Raw genomic sequence first — 24,684 nt, 5'->3', positions numbered from 1 at the left:
TCCAGGCCAGAAGCAGGACATGGGCAAGAGGTCAGCAGCAGGATAGATGAGTTAAAAGTATAATGAGAAGGTTGACTTTATAGGAGCAAAGTTTGAGGGCTGAGTTGTAGTGGGGGAGCAGGGAGGTAAGGTTTGGGGGGCACTAGATGATTGAGTGATTTAAAGTCAATAGTAAGGAATTTGATGGGGAGATTCCAGAAATTTACATCTCCAGCCCTGTACTCTGCTTTTCTGCAGTCTAGTATTTCTTCCTGCCTTTAGGCCATCTCTTCTTGCATAACCCACTGGTACTTTAAACTATATATGTCCAAAACAGAACACTTATCTTCCTACCCAAACCCTGTCCTCATCCTCCCCACCTGTGGCTTTCCCATACCTGAAGATAACACCACCATCCTCCCTGCCTGGAACCTTGGTATTATCCTAGACTCATGTCTCATTTAACCTACATATTCAGTTAATCCACAAATTCTCTGTTTATTATTCATAACAGCTCTAGAATCTGCTCCTTCAACTCCATCTAAACTGCTACTATGCTGGCCCAAACACTTACCATATTCTTTCTCTACTGCTGCATCAACCTTTCCCCAGATCTCCCTAGTTCCAGTCCTTACTTCATGCTGGTGCCTGGATCATTCTTCTGAAAAAAAAAAAAATTAAAAAATTAAAAAGGAAGTTCAGTTCAGGTCTCTCCCCTCAGAAACCTCTAGTTGTTAGCCACCTGTTTCCTTATCAAACAGAAATTCCTTACCATCTGCTTTAAGGCACTGAATCAGTTGCCCCTTTCTACCTAAACTCCCTAATCTCCCACTATCACTCAGCATCCACCTTTTACTCTTCCAATACCAACCTGCTCATGGTACCTTGGTTTAGTCTGTCTTACTGGTGATCGCTTGCTCTTGTCCTACTTCTAGCCTCTCCCTTCGTATCTGATAGACACCCCTCCATACCCAGCATCAAAGCCCTGCTAAAATCACATTTCCTCCAAGATGCCTCCCATCTCATTTCCCCAACTATTCACCCTCTCTTCTATGTCGCCTATGCACTTAGGTCCACACCCTTCCTCAGCCCCACACCATCCTTAAGCACTTTGATATTCTCCCTATCAAATCCCATGACACTTAAGTAGAGTTTATTTAAATGTCTTTCTCCCACATTAGACTGTAAGCTCCTTGATGGCAGAAATCATGTCTGTCAACTTTATCGTGTTGTACTCCCCCAAGCACTTAGTATTCTGCAGGCAGTAAGTGCTCAATAAATACCACTGATTGAAAGGGTGAAACTACCAACTTAATCTATTAAAATTAGCAGAGATATAACAGCTAGCCCACTCCATGAAATCTTGCAACTGAAGGAGACTAATTCCTCTTTTTTCACTTGCTCAAAGACTTTATTGATTGAAACAACTCTAAAATGCAGAAGACAAACCTAATGGGTCCTAAATATTTTTCATGAAGAGGCGCTTGGTCCTTAATCTGTATCCTGCAAACAATCATATTTATTGAGTGCTTACTTTGTGCAGAGCACTGTAGTAAGTGCTTGGGAGAATACAATATAACAGACTTGATAGACATATTCCCTGCCCACAAGGAGCTTACAGAGTACATTGCTGTTGTACTCTGTTGGAAAATGACCTGGCCAAATTGTTGCTCTCTGTGGGGAGCTTGATTTAAAAGATCAGTGATTGACCAACAGTCCTTTTGGACTGAAGTCTATCCCTTGGTTGCAGCCAGCGGTTATCTGGAAGAGCGCCCAGATTCAGGGTCTTGGCCTCTGAGCCAGTCCCACTTGGGGCTCTAGATTTAATTATCCCCCTAACATATGAGCTAATCATAAAAATATTCTTTCTTTGGAAATGCTTTCGGACAAAGAACTTGGGACATCGGAGTTCCAGTTCCAGTTATGAAAAACCTGAACACTTCCATGGTATTGGACCACAGGGAAGTCCTTCAACCTCTCTCTCTTCCTCAGTTTCCCCATCTGCAAAATGGGTTCACTGGGATAATTAAAATAACTGATGGTAGAGTGCTTTAGAAAACGAGATGCTATGCCAAATGACAAGTGGCTCATTCCTGCTTTTTGCACTGTGATCTCTGAGCACCTCTTTCGGTCACAATGCCCTGTAGTGATTGAGTTGCTGCTCTAGGTTAGTTGATCTATGGGATGTGAACTTGGAAGAATTTCCCAAGACACTAAACACAAGTTAGCTCTCAATCAATACTGCATCTACAAACTTCAAAGGCACTTAGAAAGAAGGGGAACTGGACTGTCACTATCAGGGACTACCTTTAAGGCAATAAACCTATTATTACCTGCTAGTGACAGTGGCTTCAGGCAGCAGATCTCGCCCACCCCTGCCTGGATACATTTCAGGTGTGCAGTTTTCCAGTTCATTCATTTAATTGTATTTATTGAGCACTCACTGTGTGCAGAGCAATGCATTTTTAGTATTTGCTGGGAAGGAAAGAAATTTAGTTGATCATGTTAGGACAATGCCAAATGTGCTTTATTTGAAAATGGCACCTAGTCCAATGTTGTGCCCACAATATGGAGGCTAGGGATCACATGCAGAGTTTGGCTATGTAAAGATACAGCTTTAGGAGAAAAGAAGTTGCTGTAGGCTGAGATATATGAACCCATTAATTTCACCAGTTCTTGGATAATCCACGTTAATGAGAGACACAGGAGATTATCTTTTCATATATTGGCAGTCACTTGACAGGACCCTAGATGAGATCAAGCAATTACTCAAGAAAGTAAAAGCAGTTAGCAATAACCTAAACTCCAAAAGCCCCTTAATTTTCTGATTCATATCTTAAATCAATTTACAACATGTAAAAATTGAGTTTTCCCTTTGGTTTCCCAGTTGTTTGCTCAAAAAGGTTGCTCCATTGCTTTTGACTGGCATAACATTAGTGCATTTGTATTGACTTCTATGGTAATTTTTACAATGTTTAAGGTGTATAAGATACACGAAAATGTAATACAGGTACATTTCAGAGTGGAAGTAAGCCATTTCTAGGGTGACCAATTTCCAGTAGCAGGAAATTTGACTTGCTAGAGTACAGGCCTGGGCATCAGAAGGACCTGAATTGTAATCCCTGCTCTGTCACTTGTCTGCTGTGTGACGTGGGTCAAGTTACTTAATTTATCTGTGCCTCAGTTACCTCATCTGTAAAATGGGCTTTGAGACTGGGAGAGCTATGTGGGACAGGGACTATATCCAACCCAATTAACTTAGAGAAGGAGCATAGCTTAGAGAAGAGAGCACAAGCCTGGAAGTCAGAAGGACCTGGTTTCTATTCCCAACTCAGCCACTTGCTTGCTGTGTGACCTTGGGCAAGTCACAACTTTTTGTGGCTCAGTTACCTCATCTGTAAAATGGGTATTAAGACTGTGAACCCCATGTGGGACAAGGACTTTGTCCAACCCAATTTGCTATATTTGCTCCAGCACTTAGTACAGTGCTTGGCCCTTAGTAAGTGTTCAACAAATACGTCAATTAACATTCTTATGTGTATTGTCCTTTGATTGTGGTTCTGACTAGTGTTTTTATCTAGGTGTATGATTCATTTTGCTTTTGTGTCTGCTTCTTTCCTCCCTTAGATGGCTTGCTGTTAGGGAGGGACCACAACTCTTAGTTCTCCTTTTACAATTCCCTTCAGCACACAGAACAATGGTCTGCACAGAGTAGTTGCTCATCCATATATCCATCCTGCTTTCAACATGCTTGTGATGAAACTCTTCAAAGCTTTAAGACGATATAGCTTCTTCCATTTTCATCTCCCCAGGGATCAGAGAAGAGCCCTCAACTTTGAAAGAATTTTTCCAGTTGGTAGACAGGATACCTTTTGGCTCTAGTGAGCATTGCATCCTTATATTGTTATTTTGATCATGTTATTAATGTTTTCAAAGGTTCACCAGAACAATGAATTGGGGGACTCTCTGGAACACAGCCTAAGGAGTAACAGGAAATTCTCTGGAAACCTTTTGCATTTCTTCCATCCAGGTTCCACATTCAATTTCAGATGTTATATAAAATAATCAGTAGTATTTATTGGGTGTCCACTGTGTGCAGAGCACTCTAGTAAGAGCTTGGTAGAGAACCATACAATAGAGTTGGTAGACACATTCTCTGCCCACAAGGAGCTTACAGTCAAGAAGGAGCAAAAGGGTAAATCCATTCCTAACCTGAGTGACTCTGGTATGCCATGCTGAGTACATTATACTGTTCTTCGTGTTCTTGCTCACGGAAGATAGAGGTCACTAGGCATAGTTTAACAAAGGTCAGGTAGGCCGGATGACTAGTGTGGACTAGCAGAACGAGCATGAACTTGGGAGTTTGAGGACCTGGGTTCTACTCCCATCTCTGCCAGTTGTCTGCTGTGTGACTTTGACAAGTTACCTAATTTCTCTTGGCTTTGGTTTTCTCATCTGTAAAATGAGATTAAGACTGTGAGCCCCTTGTGGGATGGGGACTATGTCCAAGCTGGTTTTTACATCTACCCCAGCACGTAGTATGGTGTTTGTCGTAAAGTGCTTTGTAAGTACTATTATTATTATTATCATCATGTTTAGTGTACTCTGCTATTTCTACATAACTGTCTTATTTGCAAAAACTTCACGGTGTGTGTTTTTAAGCAGTGCATTTTGCAATAAATAGAGATCTCTGGAGTTTGGATATTGACACTTCACAATTCCAGGGGACATCCACTAGAACAGGTTTTATAATTTTTAACCAATCTAAGATATCAGCTTTCTATTATAGTCTAATCATCATCATCAGTGGTATTTTATTGAGCACTTAGTGTTCAGAGCACCCAACTGAACACTTGGGAGAGTACAATATGACATAGTTGACAGACAGTGTTCCCTGCCTAAAACGAGTTTACATTCTAGAAGCTTAGCTTAGAGCACAGGACTGAGAGTCAGAAAGCCAGGTTACTAATCCTGGCTCCACCACTTTCTTGCTGTGTGACCTTGAACAACTTGCTTCTCTGTGACTCAGTTTTCTTATCTGTAAAACAGGGAGTAAATACCCATTCTCCCTCCTCCTCAGACTGTGAGCCCCATGTGGGACAGAGACTGCATCCAATTTGATTTTATTGTAGACTATGTGGTGCTTGAGGGCTAAGATTATGTGTACCAACTCTATTGCATTATCTTTTCCCAGCACTTGGAACAGTGGTTTGCAAATAGTAAGTGCTTAACAAATTCCATCATTATTATTATTTTCCCAAGCATTTAGTAGAGTTGTCTGCACACAGTAAGTTCTCCATACCTCTGATTTGTTGAAATGTCACATTTATTATTGAGATTCAGTATTCTTATATGCTATGCTATGGTAGATATTTGGGCAGATCCCATGCCAGAGCTTAGCTATCAGGGGTTAGATTAAAGTGGGCTATTACATTATTGTATGATCTGTGAAGAAAATATTATTTTAGCAAAGCTCAAACACGTAGACTCCCTCTCACTCTCTCATTTTCTAATAGGTAGCACTGCTGAATGGTGTCTCCCCTGTCTCCTTCTCTCTCTGTCTCTCCCTTCCTTATCCCACTTGAATTTTTGTAGGCTTTCTCAAACAATTTTAGGAAAATATGAAAATATCCAAGATTTGGGATATCTCTCTGCTAAATTGGTAAGACCTCATTCTTCCAAACTTTAGTTCATCTAAAATGGGGAAGGAATGTGCCTGCTAATGCTTTAGTATTGTGCTCTCCCAAGCATTTAGTGTACAATGCTGTGCACATAGTAAGCACTCAGTAGATACAATTAATTAAAATGCTTAGATGGGAGCATACTCAGCTCAGAATGTTGTGGAACCAAAATGGAGCATGAATTATGTGGTGAGGATGCGCCAGGTTGTTAGCTGACTTTTACTCTTTCCTCCCCTGTTTCATGGACAATAGGATAGAATAGGAAGACATGGAAAACCAGCATGGTGGGTAGGGCCAAGCTTTCTAAAGAATATGATTAGCCTCTCCCTACTGTAGTACTGTGCTGGAGCCTGTAGCAAAGTCAAGGACTGAACTCTAGAGTGGTTGCCAGTCATTATAGCTGAATAGTCACTGGTTGGAAACAGTCATGGTGGCTAGTACAGGGTTTTCCGAAGGTTTCTAGCATCAGTTCCCTTAGCCAGCAGGGGTTTTTTCACTAGGCCACACTGCCTCCTTGTGGTCCTGCTTCAGATTTGCCCCCTTTGGGTGGCAATATCTAGGGGATTAATAATAGGTCTCGATTAAGGGGATTGTCAGGAATCATCATTACAATCTGAAGAACCATGATGATGACTCTTTGCAAAATTAAATGTTTTATTTTTTCTGCCCGGAAGTGCTAAATTGAAAGCTTCCATATTATGTTGACCACAAAATGAGAAAAATATCACAACACAGAAAGTGGAAGCATGCAATAATTCATGCACAAACCCATAATCACACATCTACAGGGTTTTGGTTTTTTTTAAAATCTTTTTCCTCATGTGAAAAACAAAATATAGCTGGCAAAGGAACACTCAAGAGGGGAAAAGCAATTTTATCATCTTCAAGATGCAGGAAAAAAGAATGAATCCCTTCCTATACCTACTCATTGGTTACCAAAAAAAAGTTAACTTCATATCCAACATACATTAGGCCAATCTGCAGCTTCCTTCCCCATTTTTCTTTTGAGAAAATAGCATTTGATTGCTTTGCTTTTCTTGGGAATTCTGTCATGTTCCAGCTATTGATTTTCTTCAGTGCATTTTTTCATCGCTTTTGGAGTTCATGTGGTTGCCCTTATGTATTCATGCTTGTCTCCATGTTTTATGGAATCTCATTCACATGGAGCCAATATCTTCCCTTTGAAGCACTTGTTCAATTCCCATGACACTTATAACAACTCACCCTCCATGATCCAGACCACACAATCATCTTATCATTTGATAATATTATTAGCTGGTGCTTTATCACGGTATCAACTCATCAATGGGTGATCTCAGAGGAACCTAATCTTGTTGGGAAATAGTTTTGTAACCAAGACAGCGTTATCATAATCTCATCCTCATCGCTCATGGGATCAGTGGATACTTTGCCAAGGGCATTTAACCCAGCTCCCAGAACTGATTGCAAAATTGCAAAGTCTAACACTGGCTAATGGGGAACATGTATTCAAGGTCCAGTTGGAAAGAGCTCCATGGAAAATGGCTGTTGGGGAGGAACAGCAGGGTTCAATGTCCTGACCCATTTCAAGGAATTTTGTTTGGCTACTTAGAAAGAGTTGAAAGTGGACTTACTGTTTTGAAATGCCATTTTTCACTTCCCCTGGCAGAATTATTTGAGGTCAGCTACTCCTGAGATAATGAAATTCCCAAACATGGTTCTCTCAGACTCATGTAGATCTAGAGATTCAAGTGGAGAATGGGGAATGACTTTTTTAAAAAAATCTGAATAATGAGAGCTTCCTCTTCCTATTCCTCCTCTTCTCCCTATTTGGCATAGAGCCCCCCAAGTAATGAAAGCCCTTAGTGACTCCCTTCTTGATGCCTATGGGTGGAGGAATAGGTGGGGTTGATGCAGTCCTAAACCACGTAGGATCCTTTTCTAGACTGTAAGCTCCTTAATGGGCAGGGTTCAGGTCCACCAACTCTTATGCCATACTCTACCAAGTGCTTTTTACAGTGCTCTGCACACTGTAAGGACTAAATGAGTATGACTGATGATAAAGGTGACAAGAAAGATAAATGTCTGGGGTTTTGTGGGCATGAGCGGTATTCTGCAATGGGATTGATGGTGAACAATAGGGGCATGGCCAAAGCAGTTATGACAAGTGGAATTAGTCATGGGTATAGGAGGAGCTGTAGCAGACTGTGTGTGTGTTCTGGGAAGCTGTTGAGGACAAATACAGATCAGTTACCAGGAGCATTTAGTCCACTGGGCAAAACAGACAGCAGCCATCTCAAAAGTTCGCTGATGATTTTACTCCTGTCACTGGTAATAGTGTTTATTGACCTCTATGCTGAGCACTGTACCAGGGAACATAAAGAACAAGTGGATGCTATCACGGTCCCTGGTGTTCCAGTGGAGGAGAAGAGGGAATCAAGCAGTGAATATGCAATTACTTCTATATGTCCTGATGAACATGCACAGATGGATAAATAATGAAGCAGATATTAGTCCTTCAACAGGTAGTTGCATTCCTACATAACCCTTGTTTTGGCAAAATCACTTTGGCATTTATGTAAATATAGTGTGATACAAAGTGTTTGGAAGAAAGGGCTAACTAAATTGGCAAAGGTGAGGACTCAAAAAAACAGCATTAGACATGTCTCTTCCACTATTTTTGATTAAGCTTGGAGTGTAGTAGAAAGGATGTTTTAACAGTCAACAGGAGTAGGAAAGCTATCTTACTTCTGCTCTTAAAGTCCCAGAGGCTCATAGATGAGCAAATATATGGGGGGGGGGGGGGGAGAGAGGTGGTTCTGATGATGAGTATGGCTCAGATAGTAGTGGTAGTATTTATTAAGAACTTACTATGTGCAGAACACTGTACTAAGCCCTGGAAGGGACAAAGGTGGGAATTAGACACAATCCCTGTCCCTCAAGGGGCTCACAATCTATTACCGGTGAAAATGCTTGCTCACATCACAGATCTTCAATTTCATATGAGATTTGATGTCCTGTTGTCAGCAAACCACCAAACACCTAAAAGCCTTCTCGATTCAACATCCCACTTTTTTTGTCCATCTGTGCATTTTTGAATAGTGTACTCTTTAACAGAAATTGGTGACAGCACTAAAGTTCTGGGTTGCCAATGAAAATTCATTTTCCAGGTAAATCAGTACATAATTTAAATTTCAATCTATTGCTGGGTTAACTCTCCATCGAGATTTGTAATTATTGGCATGTCCTCCTGTGAGTGTTCCTGAAAGGCAGTGATCATCAGGGATGTTCAGAGACTGTGGAGTAGAACAAGTTCTTGGTGGATTGGACATGTATTTTAGCATGGGGATGCTGTGTCAACTCCCTAGTCCTGATTTACTCTAATCCTGTTGCGCTGTAGCAGTCATTCAGGGTACTTTCAACTCTGACAATATTAATAATAATAATAATAATGGTATTGGTTAAGTGCTTACTATGTGCCAAGCACTGTTCTCATTGCTGGGGTAGATCAAAAGTAATCATGATGGACACAGTCCGTGGCCCACATGGGGTTGGCAGTCTTAATCCCCATTTTACAGATGAGGTAACTGAAGTACAGAGAAGTGAAGTGACTTGCTCAAGGTCACAGAGCAGACATGTGGCAGAACCCACATCCTAACCAACCTCATAATTGTGAATTAGTCTAAGGATCTTGGAACACTGCACAGGGCAGCCTCACTTTGCTTAGAGTTCCTGGTCAGCAAAAGAAGCATAGGGTCTTTGGTGTTGCTTCTTCCCATTTTCTTGGTGTGCCAAACAAATCACATCTACTGTGTGTTCTTGTTAAGCCCCTACTTATTGCAGACCTCCCCAAGGGAACCCTCCTGGACTGAAGCTGGTGACTCCCAAACCTGGCAATAAAGAATGTGAGAAGCAGCATGGTGTAGTGGAAAGAGCATGGACCTGAGAGTTAGAGGATCTGGGTTCTAATCTCGGCTCTGCCAATTGCTATGTGACCTTGGGCAAGTCACTTTACTTTTCCGTGCCTCAATTCTCTTGTTAGTTGCTGACCCACATGGAGACTCAGTGTGTTCAACCAAATCGCATCTACCCCAGCACTTAGAAGGTTGACAAAGAGTAAGCATTTAACAAATACCATTAAAAAAAGAGGAAGTCACCTCAGTCATCTACCAGTAAACTCCATCCTTTGCTAAAACGTTGGAGGCCAAGGTCATGCATTTCTGGTCTTAATGGAGGAGAGGGAATTCTTGCATGCAGAGAACCAGTGAACTTGAGAGTTTTAGCTCTCGGCAGAGCATACAAGGATATTCAGGAAGAATTGAGTCTTGAATCTGCACATGATCTAAGTCCACAGAATTGGATCCCACTGAGTTGGTTGGGTTTCCTTGAGGAAAATGTAGCTTGGCAAAAAGCAACATAATTTGGCTGTTGCTTTTTTCCCCACTCGTGTAGGCTAATAATGAATTTGCTTTCCAAACAATTTGCATTCAAAAGAACTTCTTTTTAACCTCGAGAGAAGATGACGGAGATCTCTTAAACCCAGCAAAGCCTAAGATCATCTTGTAATGGAACCTCCAAGCATTGGCAGTGTTACTGGCTTCTGGGTGGAAAAAAAAAACAACATTTCTTCTCAGAACTGCTTAATGTTTTCACTAAAATCCTGGACATTTGACTGTGCAAACTGTTTGCTATGCAGTGGAAAACTAAAGCAGGATATTGGATAATTCATGTACTTGAGAGAAAATTATGTTTTCATTTTGCTCTTTACCTTCCATGATTTTCTTCCATTTAAGTTAAGATTTTGCTTTCCTCTCAGTGGAATGAAAGGGAAAGGATCCAAAATGGCACCAGGCAGAAACAGGTCACTCAGTTCCTTCAAGTTGGATCCCGTGCTTGCCAGCAGTCCCACACCATCTTAAAATTCCCCTTTTCAGCACAGATACAGAGCGAAAACTCACAAAGGCGAGGGTGGGAATGCTAGATCCCACAGTTGCAGTCCAGATCACAGCCCCAGGAATTTCTGGTTTGCAAGGGCTTGACAACATTGTTCATTTGATCAAATGAAGAGGAGCATGGCTTAGTGGAAAGTGCACAGGCCTGGAAGTCAGAGGACCTGGGTTCTAATCCTTTCTCTGCTGTGTGACCTTGGGTAAGTCATTTAATTTATCTGGGCCTGTTTCTCCATCTGTAAAATGAGGATCCTTCAACTAAAACTGTGAGCCCTGTGTGAGATTGGGACTGTGAACAGCCTGATGAACTTGTCTCTATCCCAGTGCTTAGAACAGTGCTTGACCCATAGTAAGCACTTTACAAATGCCGTAATGATAATCAAATGCTTGAGAAATGCATGCTGTCTCCTTTTACCTCTCTTCTCCCAAGCCATGTGGTAGTAGCCCAAATCTAGAACCTATCTTTTGAATTTGCTTTGTCATTTTAGTACCACATCTGCCATTGGCCTGCTGTGTGACTTTGGACAAGTCACTCAACCTTCCTGGGCCTCAGTTTCCTCATCTGGAAAGTGGAAGTAAAATATCTGCATCTCCTTTTCTCTAAAGTTGTGAGTCACTTGTGGGATAGGGCAGTGTCTCTCCTGATTGCCCTGCATCAACCCCAACACTTAGCAGAATGCTCTGCACCTTGAAAAAACATAATCAGCACCATTGTTGTTGTTTTAGTTTTCTTATGACCAGAAAGGATTGAGTCCAATAACATTTGCTGAGTTTTCCTACAGTTTGTAGCAAAAACAAGGCACTTTGCTCTATATCAAAGAACTGGCCTGATATCCCTCCTCAGGAACCTACAATGTAGCAGAGAATAAACAAAGAACTATAAAAAGAACTTAATTGTGCTAGAGAGACTCTTAGAGATGAATGGTGCTATGTAAACATGAAATATTATTGTGGTCTAGGTTAAAAAATGATGCTATGGGACCAAGGAACATTTACAGTGAGTCAGGAAAGACAGTCCACTTGTCGTATTATGCTGAGGAGCATTTCAGGGTGATAGATAAACAACTTCACTGACCTTCATCCGAACCAGTCAGTTCCAGGGAGAGTAAATAGTGGAGAAGAAAAAGTGTAAATTGGGAAAGTCATGTTGGTTGGCTTGATTTTTTTGGGTCCTTAACTACGTAGGGAAGGTGGTTGAGATAGGGTCATCATTAGCCAAAAGCAGTACTTCCAGTTAAAGTAACTCAAGATCAAGTGGATGATCTTTCCTAGAAGTATTAGCAGCAGCATTTATTCAATACCCACTGTATTAGACTCTTGGAAAGAAAGCACTTGAAACTGGGCCTCATACTTTTATCGGACACCTCCAGGTGCTGCATATGAGGAGCAGGGTGTTTTAGCGGAAACAGCACGGGCCTGGCAGTCAGAAGACCTGGGTTCTCATCCCAGCTTAGCTACTTGCCTTCTGGGCGATCTTGGGCAAATTATTTCTCTGTGCCTCAGTTTCTTTGTCTTTAAAATGGGGATTCAATACCTGTTCTCCCTCCTACTTAGTCTGTGAGCCCCATGTGGAACAGGGACTGTGTCCGACCTGGTTAATTTGTATCTAATCCAATATTTAAAACAGTACTTGACATAGATAGTGAGCACTTCACAAATAATTATAACTATTGTTATAATTACTGATTATTATATGTCAATAATTATCATAATAGAAAAGGCACTCAATGAATTATTTTGACCCCTTCCCCCAACTCTCCTCTTCCTTTCCTAGAGGAGCTCCTTTTCAAAGAACAAATTCCCCTTTCCCCCCACCATGAGTCAGTACCTGTGGCTTGTTTGATTTCTGACCTTTCTCTTCCTACCCCTCCATACATATAAGTTACAGAGAAGAAACTCTCTCATAGCACAGTCTTGCATTTGCAGTTTTAACTTATTTTGAACTTAGTTCTTTTTCTTTTCCAGCATTTGCTGCTTTCAAAAATATATTTTTATTTCCTTCCTTAAGATTCACTGGGTGGGGAGGGGAGAAGAGAGAGGGTTATGCATTGGAGGCAACTATGTGAGTAAATATGGCATTTTAAAATGTTCCCACTGTAACATAACTCTTTCCCAAGAGTCTATCTTCCCCTACATTCAATCAATAGGGCACTTACTCTAGAAAATACAACTCTACTAAGCATCTAGGAGAGTACAATTGATTTTGGCTTAGTGTCAAGAGCACAGGCTTGAGAGTAAGAGAACGTGGGTTCTAATCATGGCTGCTCACTTGTCTGCTGTGTGACCTTGGGTAAATCACTTAACTTCTCTGTACCTCATCTGGAAAATGGGTATTAAGACTGTAAACCCCAAGAGGGACAACCTCATTACCTTGTAGGTACCACAGTGCTTAGAACAGTGCTTGATACATAGTAAGTGCTTAACAAATACCATAATTATTATTATTATTATTATGTCAACATAATACCTGTCCGGTAGAAGCTGACAATCCAGTGGGGGGAGACAGACACTAAAGTAATTGAAAGGCAGGAGGAAGCAATGAAGTATGAGCATTTATCAATCATGCAATTGTATGCATTTAGTGCTTACTATGTTCAGAGCACTGTATGAAACACTTGGGAGAGTACACTGTAAGAGAGGTGGTAGACCTATTCCATGCCCACAACTCACCATTTAGAGATGTATATAAGGGCAATGGGGCTGAGTGAATATGCAAATACGTAGGTGATGTGGAAGTGCTGAAATGACTGTTGTAAGGGAGAAATAGATTGTGGCAATAAAAGATTAATAGGGAAGGCCTCCTGGAGGAGCTGTGATTTCAGAAGATCCTTGAAGATGAGGAGAGCAGTGTTCTGGATGTGGAGGGGGAGCTATTTCCAGGCAGAAGGAATAGCATGAACAAGAAGCTGGCAGTGAGCGAAACAAGAATGAGGCACAATGAGTAGGTTGGCATGAGAAAATAAGTAGTGGGGATAAAGCCAGTGGACCTAGAGTTTCTGGTTGATACAGAGAGGGATGGCCAACCAATGAAGAATTTTTGAGGAGTGGGAAGCCTTCTACAAAATGATTTAGAAAAATCATCCTGACAGCAGAGTGACATAGAGGTGAGGGAGGGAGTCCTGAAAGGAGTCTGTTGCAGTTGGGCTATGACAAGTGCCTGGACTAGTGGGGTGACAGAGTTGAAAAGAAGGCGTGGATTCTAAAGATGTTGTGGTGACGGAGTCAATGTCGGCATTGGAAGATAGAAAAGAGGCTATGGAGGAGCAGTTTTTCTCCTTCCTCCTTAGGCTATGAGCCCCACGTAGCACAGAAGCTCTGTCTGATGTGATTAGCTTGTTTTTACCCCCAGAACTTAGAACACTGCTTGGCATGTAATGAGTGATTAATAAGTACCACAATAATTATTGTTAATTATTATTGGTGAATATTTGGGCAGATGGTGGCGTGGTCAACTCTGATGGGAAAGATAGGAGGAGAAGATTTTGAAGGGAAATAGTCATAGCAATAGTAGCATTTATTAAAGGGCTACTTGGTGCAGTGTGTTCTGTCCTAAGCATTGAGGAACTACCAAATAATGAAGTGATGCATTCTCTGTTGCACACAATTGAGCCACAAAAATCCAAAGGGAGTTTCTTTAACTCAGGCCACTCTGTAGAAGTTTATTTTAAAGTGTGTGTTTGGTCTTTTAGCAAAATTTTCCTCTTTCCCCCAGCAGCCCAGAAAACCACTGTGGGCAGTCAGAGGATGTTGAAGGGCTATTATGCCCCCAGTTTGCTCCTCAGCATGACTCGAGTTCTCACAGATTTGATGCAGAAAGCTTGCTTCTGTAACTACTTCATTTGGCTGGAGGCTCTGCCGTTCTTATCCTTCTTAGGGGAAAGGAAAGGACATCCCCAAAGGCTCAGTTCCCTGAATTGAAAGCCAATTTTTAACGTTAGACACAACTTTCAAGATGAGTTGCCCCTAGGCAAACGAGGTTCAGAAAGTTTGTATTTGCTCCACAGGAGATGTTTGAAGCTTCCATTAAATTGCACACAGAACATCAGGGGGAGGTTTGACTAGAAACTCAGCTTAATAATAATAATAATAATTTAAGTTCTGACTTTATGCCAAGCACTGTTCAAAGCACTGGGGTAGATACAAATTAACCAGGTTGGACACAGTTCCTGTCCCATATGGTGTTCACAGCCTAAGAATGAGGAAGTAGGATTTACCTCACTACAGATGAGGTAACTGAGGCAGAGGCATTAAATGACTTTCCCAAGGCCATAAAGCAGACAAGTAGCAGAGCCAGGACTAGAACCCAGGTCCTCTGACTCCAAGGCCTGTGCTTTTTCCACTAGGCCTTGCTGCTTTTGATTAGGCTCGTCTTTGGGAATGGATTCTCAACTCCCTTAATTTCATCATCTACAGAGATCTTATTTTTTTGGGCTCCTAATGGCCCCTGACCCACCAGCTTTAAATCTCAATGCCCCCTAGGGTTTGGTTCATAGGCCATGAGTATTTTGGTAAAACGAATTTTGTACCATAATGTATTACCACTCATTAAAATATAGCACTTTCTGAAGGCTGATTGTTTTACATTATTAATTCACAATCATTTAGAGTAATTGAATAGTCCATTCATAAAGATAAATAAAAAATGAAAGAATTGTGTTCCTCAAAAGGACTCTCTAGTCAAAGCAAGTGCCATGAATTTAGCCTCTTGCCTGGTGGCCTACTGGTTGGCCTGCAGGTTTTGGAGGGAGAGGAAGGCAGGAGGAGGAAATAACTGAGTTCTCTCTTTGCTCTGTCTCCAGTCCAGCTTCCTGAAGGTATACCTTAGCACTTCACCACTCTCTAGAAACTCATCCAGTTTTTATTTTATTTTTTGCATTTTTCCTGTATTTGTCCTTAACTTTCATATTGTTTTAATGTTTTAAGTGCTTCATCTCACCTTAGGTGTCTGTCGCCAGTCTCTCTCCTTTCATTGTTGTACTGTGAACCCCTTCTGGACCAGGGACAAATTCTCACCCTTGTATTCTTCCCTGGTGCTTAGTACGGTGCTCTGAGCACAGTGTGCTTAATAACACCCTCACTACTACTGTGGCTTTGCATTATGGGTAATGAGTAGCCTGACTAGGGACAAGCTGCCACAGCTACTTTCACAAGTAGAGCAGTGGAGGCGGAAGCTCCAGCTGGAGCAGAAGAAAATCAAATTCAGCACTACATGCCCTTCTCCCCTTCTCTCCAGTTTCAGTTGCGCCAAATTCACCCTGAGTCACGGTAGAGTGGATCATTATATCCTGGGCCTTTATGCTGAAAGCATAAGAAAAAATCAGGATTGTGACTTTTATTAAGCCCTTACTATGTTCCAAACACTGTACTAAGCTCTGGGGACAGATATGAGTTAATCAGTTCAGACACAGTCCCTGTCCCATAGGGGGCTCTCAGTAGAAGTGGGAGGGAGAGCAGGGTTTGAGATCATTGGGTTTTGAATGCAACCAGTCTTTGTGAGTGGTCACCCTATTTAATTGGGTCTAAGCTCCTGCTAGACTGGAAGCTTGTTTTAGACAGGAAATGTGTCCACCAACTCTATTATGTTGTACTTGCCCAAGAGCTTAGTACAGTGCTCTGCATACAGTAAGCACTCAGTAAATATGATTGATTGATTTGGAATACACCTATCCTATGTACCTCAAAACTTCTTTGTCTTGTGAGGCCACTTAATATTATGTTAATCATCTACAGTCTGGTAGTTCTCAGTAATTCGAGGTTATCATCAGTATTGCCAGTGACATACCCACTTCCCTCTCTTCCTTGAGTACTTATGCTTTAGCTGGGAAGTGGAAAGGACAGTTATCCCGCATCTTAAGTCCAAGAGGCTGAGTGTTCAGGAATCTAGAGTCACACAAAGAAATTCAGTTAACAGCAGTCTTTGATGAATGGGAACATGAAAATCATGGGGGTGGGCTAGTGGAAAGAATAGGGCCTGGGATTCAGAGGACCTGCGTTCTAATCCTAACCCTGCCACTTCCCTGCTCTGTGACCTTGGGCAAATCACTTAACTTCTCTGTTTCTTTATTTTCCTCATCTGTGAAGTGGGCACCCAAATACCTGTTCCCCCTTCTATTTAGACTGTGAGGCCCAAATGGCAACAGAGAATTATATGACAATCAAGTATTTACCTTAGTAGTGCTTAGTTCAAAGTTTAACACGTAATATGCGATTAAATACCAGCACTGTTAGCAAAGAGATTTTTTTCCATTTGGGTAATTTCTGTGTGGGAATGTGAATAATAAAGCTGATATGAGACCGCCAGTTTTGTTGAAGTTTGGGTGGACATTTTCATAGCTGACGTGGGGAATCAGTGTAGCTCCTACCAGAGGAATGCTTTAAAAAGCTGGATTCCTCAGAGTTCATTTCTCACTGTGAAGCAATTTGAGCCAAACCCTCTGAAGATGCTATACTTTCTTGCCTTTTAAATATTAGCACTGAGGACATTTGGAAATGTTTTCTTTGTCCTCTTAAGCATCTCCCTTGGCTAATTAGGGAATGTAATATTGCTTGGGAAAGCTGGAATTGGACATTCTTATTCTGTGCCTAGACCAGCAAGTGGTATTTAACCATTATGGCCTTGATATTTGTGTATTGGCCTTGGTGAAAATAAGATTCTCATGTTATTGTTCCTGTTATAATAATAAGTATTATTATATTGGTTAAACACCTACTATGTGCCAAACACTGTCCTAAGCACTGAGGTAGGTACAGGGTTAACAGGTTCCTATACTCCCATTTGACTTAGAGGGTCATCTGTAGGGAAATGAAGCAGCCTTCACTGTGCTATTCATGTCCTAATTGATGCCATATAATAAAGTGAGGGTCACGGTTACTTAGTACACAGTAGATTGACTTCAGATCTAGTGCCATAATATTACCACATTTGAATTTTCTGGAAGGCAAGCCTTCTTTTTCCTAGTAAACAGTTCAAGCTCTCCACCAACACAGGAGGAATCACTTAATGGGGTTCATCAGGAGCTTTTTATGTAACCTAGCCATTTGGGTATATCCATCTTTTTATTTTACATATGCCCTAATAAGGTCATCATTGTTTCCTAGGAGATCTCAGTTATGCTTTTTATTAAATGCTGGGTATGTGTCAGGCACTTTTAAGTACTGGGAAGAATGCACGATAAGCAGCTTGGTACTGGTCCCTAAATTATAGACATAAAGTACAAAATGCACGACTGAAAGAAAATGGTCCAAGTAGATAAGGACAGCATGGCCTAGTGGAAAGAGCAAGGACCTAGGAGTCAGAAGACCTGGGTTTTAATCCCAAATCCTCCATTTATGTGTTGTGTGACCTTGGACAAATCACTTAACTTTTCTGTGCCTCAGTTCCCTCATCTGCAGAGTGGTGAATCAGTGCCTGTTCTTCCTCCTAATTACATTGTGAGTCCCATACAGGACCTGATTATCTTGCACCTACCCCAGCATTTAGTACAGTGCACATGTAAGTGTTTTCCAAATACTATTACTATTATTATTAACATCATCATCATCCTGATGCTAATGTTTCCAGTCTCTGTTTGTACATTGGTGCAGGTCCCCAGCATTCTAACAGGTGCAGGGGCTGACGGGTTCTGGCTCCCATCTCTTTGCGTGGGAAGGTCGGGGTGTGACCCTGGAATCCTGCAAGAACTGTGGGGATGGAGATAGGGGGAGGAGGGCTCTGATCAGAACTGACTTCTGGAGTTTTCCCAGTGGCATGGCAGTTCTGGGCAAGTGGACCCCGCTTCGAGCAACTTGTGGCTTGTGGGGGCAGGGGGAGAAGGGATTGTATTCTTCACTAGTACACTGAAGTCTAATGACTAACATTGAGGAGTTTAAAAGGGAAGGTCAATCTGAGTGGAATGAGAAATTTGAACAGCATAGTGAGTTTTAAAATACTTTGCTAGTTGATGTGATCAGAGGAAGAAAAACTCAGTTTCTTCAACAGTGTTCTGACAAAAGGGACATATCAGGTATGTGATATGCAGAGCAATAAGGTGGCACTTCGTCAGATGTATATATATACATACATACACGTACTCATGCTGTTTTTCTGATCAGCCGGTGGGAAAATGTCAGCATTTTTGTTTGTGTTACTCTCACACACACACACGCACACGCACATGTGCACACACACTCTTCACATAATAATGGTGGTATTTGTTAAGCACTTAAAATGTGCAAAGCTCTGTTCTAAGTGCTGGGGGGGAATACAAGTTGATAAGGTTGTTCAATGTTGGGCTCACAGTTTTAATCCCCATTTTCCAGATGAGGTACATTATACATTATACATTACCCTATTTATTTTGTTAATTTTGTTAATGAAATGTACATCGCCTTGATTCTATTTAGTTGCCATTGTTTTTACGAGATATTCTTCCCCTTGATTCTATTTATTGCCATTGTTCTTGTCTGTCTCCCCCGATTAGACTGTAAGCCCATCAAACGACAGGGACTGTCTCTATCTGTTGCCAACTTGTTCATTCCAAGCGCTTAGTACAGTGTAAGTACTAAGTAAGCGCTCAATAAATACTGACATAGTAGCGCTCAATAAATACTATTGAATGAATGAATGAAAAGGTAACTGAGGCACTGAGAAGTTAAGTGATTTGCCCAAAGTCACACAGCTGAGAGGTGGCGGAGCCAGAATTAGAACCCATGACCCCTGACTCCTAAGCCCGGGCTCTTTCCACTGAGCCACGCTTCTCACATCCCATAACAGCCATGGCAGCACTACCTGGCATGACAGCCACAACAAGAAGCAGTTGATGACATATAGAATGTGTATTTGGGAGCATGTTGGGATCTACTGATAGATAGTGGCAAGGGAAAAAATGATTACAAAAGCTGGATTTGATCAATTGAGAAATCATTATCAATATTTACCGAACACATAAAAGCACAGAACACTGAACAAAGCACTTTATAATAATAATAATAGTGGCATTTAAGCACTTACTATGAGTCAAGCACTATTCTAAGCACTGGGGAAGATTCCAGATAATCAAGTCAGAGACAATCTCTATCCCACATGAAGCTCACAGTCTAAATCGGAGGGATTAAGACTGTGAGCCCCATGTGGGACATGGACTGTGTCTAACCTGATTCATTCATTCATTCAATAGTATTTATTAAGCATGTACTATGTGCAGAGCACTGTACTAAGCACTTGGAATGTACAATTTGGCAACAGATAGAGACAATCCCTGCCCATTGGGCTTACAATCTAATCGGGGGAGAAATAATGTTGGTATTTGTTAAGCGCTTACTATGTGCAGAGCACTGTTCTAAGCACTGGGGTAGATACAGGGTAATCAGGTTGTCCCACATGAGGCTCACAGTTAATCCTCATTTTACATATGAGGTAACTGAGGCATAGAGAAGTTAAGTGACTTGCCCACAGTCACACAGCTGACAAGTGGCACAGCCATGATTCAAACCCATGACCTCTGACTCCCAAGCCCCTGCTCTTTCCACTGAGCCATGCTGCTTCTCTAGCATTAACTTATATTAACTTGTATTAACTTATATCATTAATGTATATTATATTAACTTCTATTAACTTCTATTAACTTATATCTACCCCAGTACTTGGTACAGTGCCTGGTACATTGTAAGCACTTAATTTCTCTGGACTTCAGTTACCTCACCTGTAAAATGGGGATCCTACACCTGTTCTCCCTTTTCTTTTTGTAATCATATTTAAGTGATTTACCCAAGGTCAAACAACTGGCACGTGGCAGAGCTGGCATTAGAACCCAGTTTCTCTGACTCCCTGTCCGGTGCACTTTCCAATAGGCCACACTGCTCCTCCTCTGATCTTGGAAGATGAAATCTCCCATTGACAATGGGATGAAGGACCTGTGCTACGGAATCAATTACAGGGCGAATCTCAATCTGTTGAGTAGGTGGTTAGGACCCTTTTGCAGCCCAAGTGATTGCTACAAAGAATGGCAGAAGTAGATGTGGCTCTGCTCTTGTCTGTATTCTAATTGAGAAACAAGGAGCTTGGAGTGGTTGAAAGAACACAAGAATAGATTTGATGTGAACAGTGAAGATAGATGAATAAAATGAAGATAGATGGATAAAAAGATGACTACTGAAAAAATATCTAAACTATATCTCTCTATTCCCATCAATTGGACTACATTTTCTGACCTCTCAATTTTATTTTAAGATTCAGAGGCACAAAGTTTATCCAGCCACTAAAGCACATGTGGGATATGTCAGCTGTGTGACTGTGGGCAAGTCACTTAACTTCTCTGCACCTCAGTTACCTCATCTGTAAAATGGGGATTAAGACTGTGAGCCCCACGTGGGACAACCTGATTCCCCTGTGTCTACCCTAGCGCTTGGAACAGTGCTCTGTACATAGTAAGCTCTTAACAAATACCAACATTATATGTCTTGAAATCATGATGAAAAACTGAGCCTTTCCAAAAATAAAGGAGAATAATTTTGGTCTGAGATTAGATGATGGTGATAATCAGAAAGACTTGAAGAAATTCAGGAGCCCATGCCCTGTCCAACTAAAATTCCTCCCTTTAGTTTATCTTCTGATATCATAATTTAGAATATGTAAGCCTCCACATAACCATGATAACTAAATTCAAGGACTTCTATGCAGGCCTAGTATTTGGAAAAACAATCTGCTTAAAGGGAAGAAGATTTCAAAGTGTGGGAGGAAAGTGATATGCTTAGAGTCCTTGGTTTAATGCAATGAAAGACTGTCAGTTACAGATAATGGCTATTTCGGGTGTAGAAAGAAATTTGTCACCCTTATTATTTTTATTATTATTGACAACCATAACTATGATGGCCCAGAGACAGATATTATCTACTTTCTTGAATGATAGACCTGTCTGTTTGAAAGACCTATGCACAAGAACAAATCAGTGCTTACATACATTCTTGTTAAAATGGCTGAAGACTTGGAAAAGTCTAATATTTAATACAAGTGGAATTTTCAGTCACCACATACAAATATAAATGTATTATAACTATCATGTATACCTCATGCATTCAATTCCTGCTGCCTTCAGCATTATGCTCTAGGGCTCTATGCCTTAAGTTCATTTCTGCTCAACAATGATATGTATTGATATTTTAATATACATATTTATGCAGAGCACTGTATTAAGCACTTGGGGGTCCAAGGAAGCATTGGTCGACACTTGCATGCCCACAAGGAGCTTAAAGTCTAGTTTCTGCTCATGCTGTGATTTCATTTTAATTCCCTGTATCTAACTGACTCTCATATGTTCCACCATGAACACAAATCGACCCAGTACCATTCTTGTAATGGGTGAGAAGTAAACTGGAGTTTGGAAATCCTTGCATTTTTTCCTTGCATTTTTCTACTGGTCTGTGAAAGGAGTGATTGGATGGGTTGGAAGTATTATTTGAGTACTTACTATGTCCAGAACACTTTACTAAACTCATGGGAGAATAAAAGATAGTGTTCCATGACAAGATGGTACAGTTGGTGTTGTGACTTTTTGAGGTGAAGTTCTTTAAGATGATTGGATAAAGAAGCAGCTTCACTCATTCAGTCCATCAAATTTATTAACCGCTTAGTATGTGCAGAGCACTGTACTGAGTGGCTGGGAGAATACAGTACAACAATAAACAGACACATTCACTGCCCACAATGAGTTTACAGTCTAAAGATGAGATGACAGATATTAATATAAAAAATTAATTACAGATATGTACATAAGTGCTGTAGGGATGGGAGGGGAGAAGCACACAGAAAGCAAGTCAGGGCAGTGCAGAACAGAGTGGGAGAAGAGGAAAGGGGAGGCTTAGTCAGGGAAGGCCTACTGGAAGAGATGTGCCTTCAATAAGGCTTTGAAGTGGAGGAGAGTAACTTTGTTGGATTTGAAAAGGAAGGACATTCCAGGCCTGAGAGAGGACATGGTTGAAGGGTCGACTCTGAGACAGGTGAGATCAAGGCACAGTTGAGAATGTTAGCATCAGAAGAGAGAAGTGTGGGGGCTGAGTTGTAAAAGGAGAGAAATGATGTGAGGTAAGAGGGGACAAGGTGGTGGAGCACTTAAAGCAAATGGTGAGGATTTTTTGTTTAGAGGTGGAAGGGCAACCACTGAAATTACTTGGGGTGGGGGAGGGGTGACATGTCCTGAATGTTTGTGTAGAAAAATGATCTGGGCAGCAGAGTGAAGTATGGATTGACATGGGGAGAGACAGGAGATTGGGAGGTCAGCAAGGAGTTTGATGTAGTAATCCAGGCAGGATAGGATGAGTGACTTGGATTAACATGGTAGCAGTTTGGATAGAGAGGAAAGGGGGTATTTTAGCGATGTTGTGAAGGTGGGACCGACAGGATTTAGTGATGGATTGAATATGTGGATTGAATGACAGAGAGGAGTCAAGGATAATGCCAAGGTCACTGGCTTGTGAAAGAGGAAGGATGGTGAGGCCATATACAATGATGACAAAATCAGGGGGAGGACAGATTTTGGATGGTAACATAAGGAGCTCTATTTTGGACATGTCTGAGGTGACAGGAGGACATTCAAGTGGAGACATCTTGAAGGCAGGAGGAGATGCGAGACTGGAAAGAGGGAGAGAGAGCAGGCTAGAGATGTAGGTTTAACTATCACCCATGTAGAGGTGGTAGTTGAAGCCAAGGGAGTGAATGAGTTCTCCAAGGGACTGGGTGTAGATGGAGAATAGAAGGGGACCCAGAACTGAATCTTGAGGGACCCCCACAGTTCAAGGGTGGGAGGAAGAAGAGGAGCCCATGAAGGAGTCTGAGAATGAGTGGCTAGAGATAAGAGGAGAACCAGGAGAGGACAGAATCAGTGAAGCCACGGTTGGATATTGTTACCAGGAGAAAGGGGTGATCCAGAGTGTCCAAGGCAGCTGAGAAGTCCGAGGAGGATTAGGATGGAGTAGAGGCCATTGGATTTAGCAAGAAGGAGATCACTGATGACCTTTGAGAGGACAGTTTCTATGGCATGAAGGGAATGGAAACCAGATTGGTGTGGGTCAAGGAGAGAATTGGAGGAGAAGAATTTGAGATATCAGATGTAGACAACTTGCTCAAGGCATTTAGAGAAGAATGGTAGGAGGGAGATGGGGGTGATCACTGAAGGGATCTGTGGGGTCAATGGAGGGTTTTATTAGGCTAGGGGAGACATGGGCATAATTGAAAGGGAGTGGGGAAGAAGTCATTGGAGAGCCAACAGTTAAAGATGGCTTTTAAGGAGGGAAGAAGGGATGAAGCGGGATTTTTGTTAAGGTGCAAAGGAATGAGGTTGGATGTGCTGATGGAGGGGCGTGGATTTTGAGAAGAGGCAGTAGATCTCCTCTAGAGATACTGCTGGGAAGGATGGGAGAGTTCGCTGGAAGGGGGAGGGACGGGCAATTTACAGAGTTCACACCTGATGGAATCAATTTTCTTAAAAAAGTACATGGCTAGGTCATTGGGGGCAAGGGATGGGTGAGGCAAGGGGACAGAGGGCCTGAGGATGAAGTTGTCTGGAACAACTGGCGAGAGTGGTCATGGTATAAGGGGGGGAGAAATATTTTTTCTATGCGGAGGAGATCTCAGAGTTAAAGAAAGTAAAGACAAGATTGAAATGGACAAAGTCAGACTGATATTTAGATTTCTGTCAGCAGTGTTCTGAGGCTTGAGCACAGGAGCTAAGGAAGTGGACTGTGCAGGTGATCCAGGGCTCTGGGTTGGTGGTATGAGATCAACAAAGGGATAGGGGAGTGAAAGAGTTGAGTTTAGTAGAGAGGGTGGGGTTGAGAATATCTATTTGGTCACCCAGGGAAGGTAGTTGGGAGAGGCTAAATGGGGCATGATGAGAAAATTGAATGGGGTACAGAGATCAGAGGTCTCTGTGGGGGACTAATACAGATTTATGGGGAAGAGGTGTATATGGAAGAGGAGGCAAGTGAGGAGGTTGTGGTCAGAGAGAGAGATTTCAGAGTTAGTGAGGGTAGAGATTGTGCAGTGGTTAGAGATGATGAGATGTAGTGTTTGTTCAAGTTTGGTGAGTGGGTGAGGCGGTAGATGAGGAGCAGGAGGTCAGTGG

General features: G+C 41.7%; 1 protein-coding gene across 2 annotated transcripts in view; it reads left to right on the top strand.

The window, feature by feature from the left end:
• SLC14A2 (solute carrier family 14 member 2) overlaps positions 1 to 24,684 on the top strand; it is a 736,943-nt gene that overhangs the window by 16,834 nt on the left and 695,425 nt on the right. The window lies entirely within an intron of this gene.

The sequence above is a fragment of the Ornithorhynchus anatinus genome, chromosome 3 (genome assembly GCF_004115215.2).
Source record: "Ornithorhynchus anatinus isolate Pmale09 chromosome 3, mOrnAna1.pri.v4, whole genome shotgun sequence".
In the NCBI taxonomy this organism is placed as follows: Eukaryota; Metazoa; Chordata; class Mammalia; order Monotremata; family Ornithorhynchidae; genus Ornithorhynchus; species Ornithorhynchus anatinus.
The sequence above is the reverse complement of the archived record's forward strand: the minus strand, read 5'-3'. Positions and strand labels throughout refer to the sequence as shown.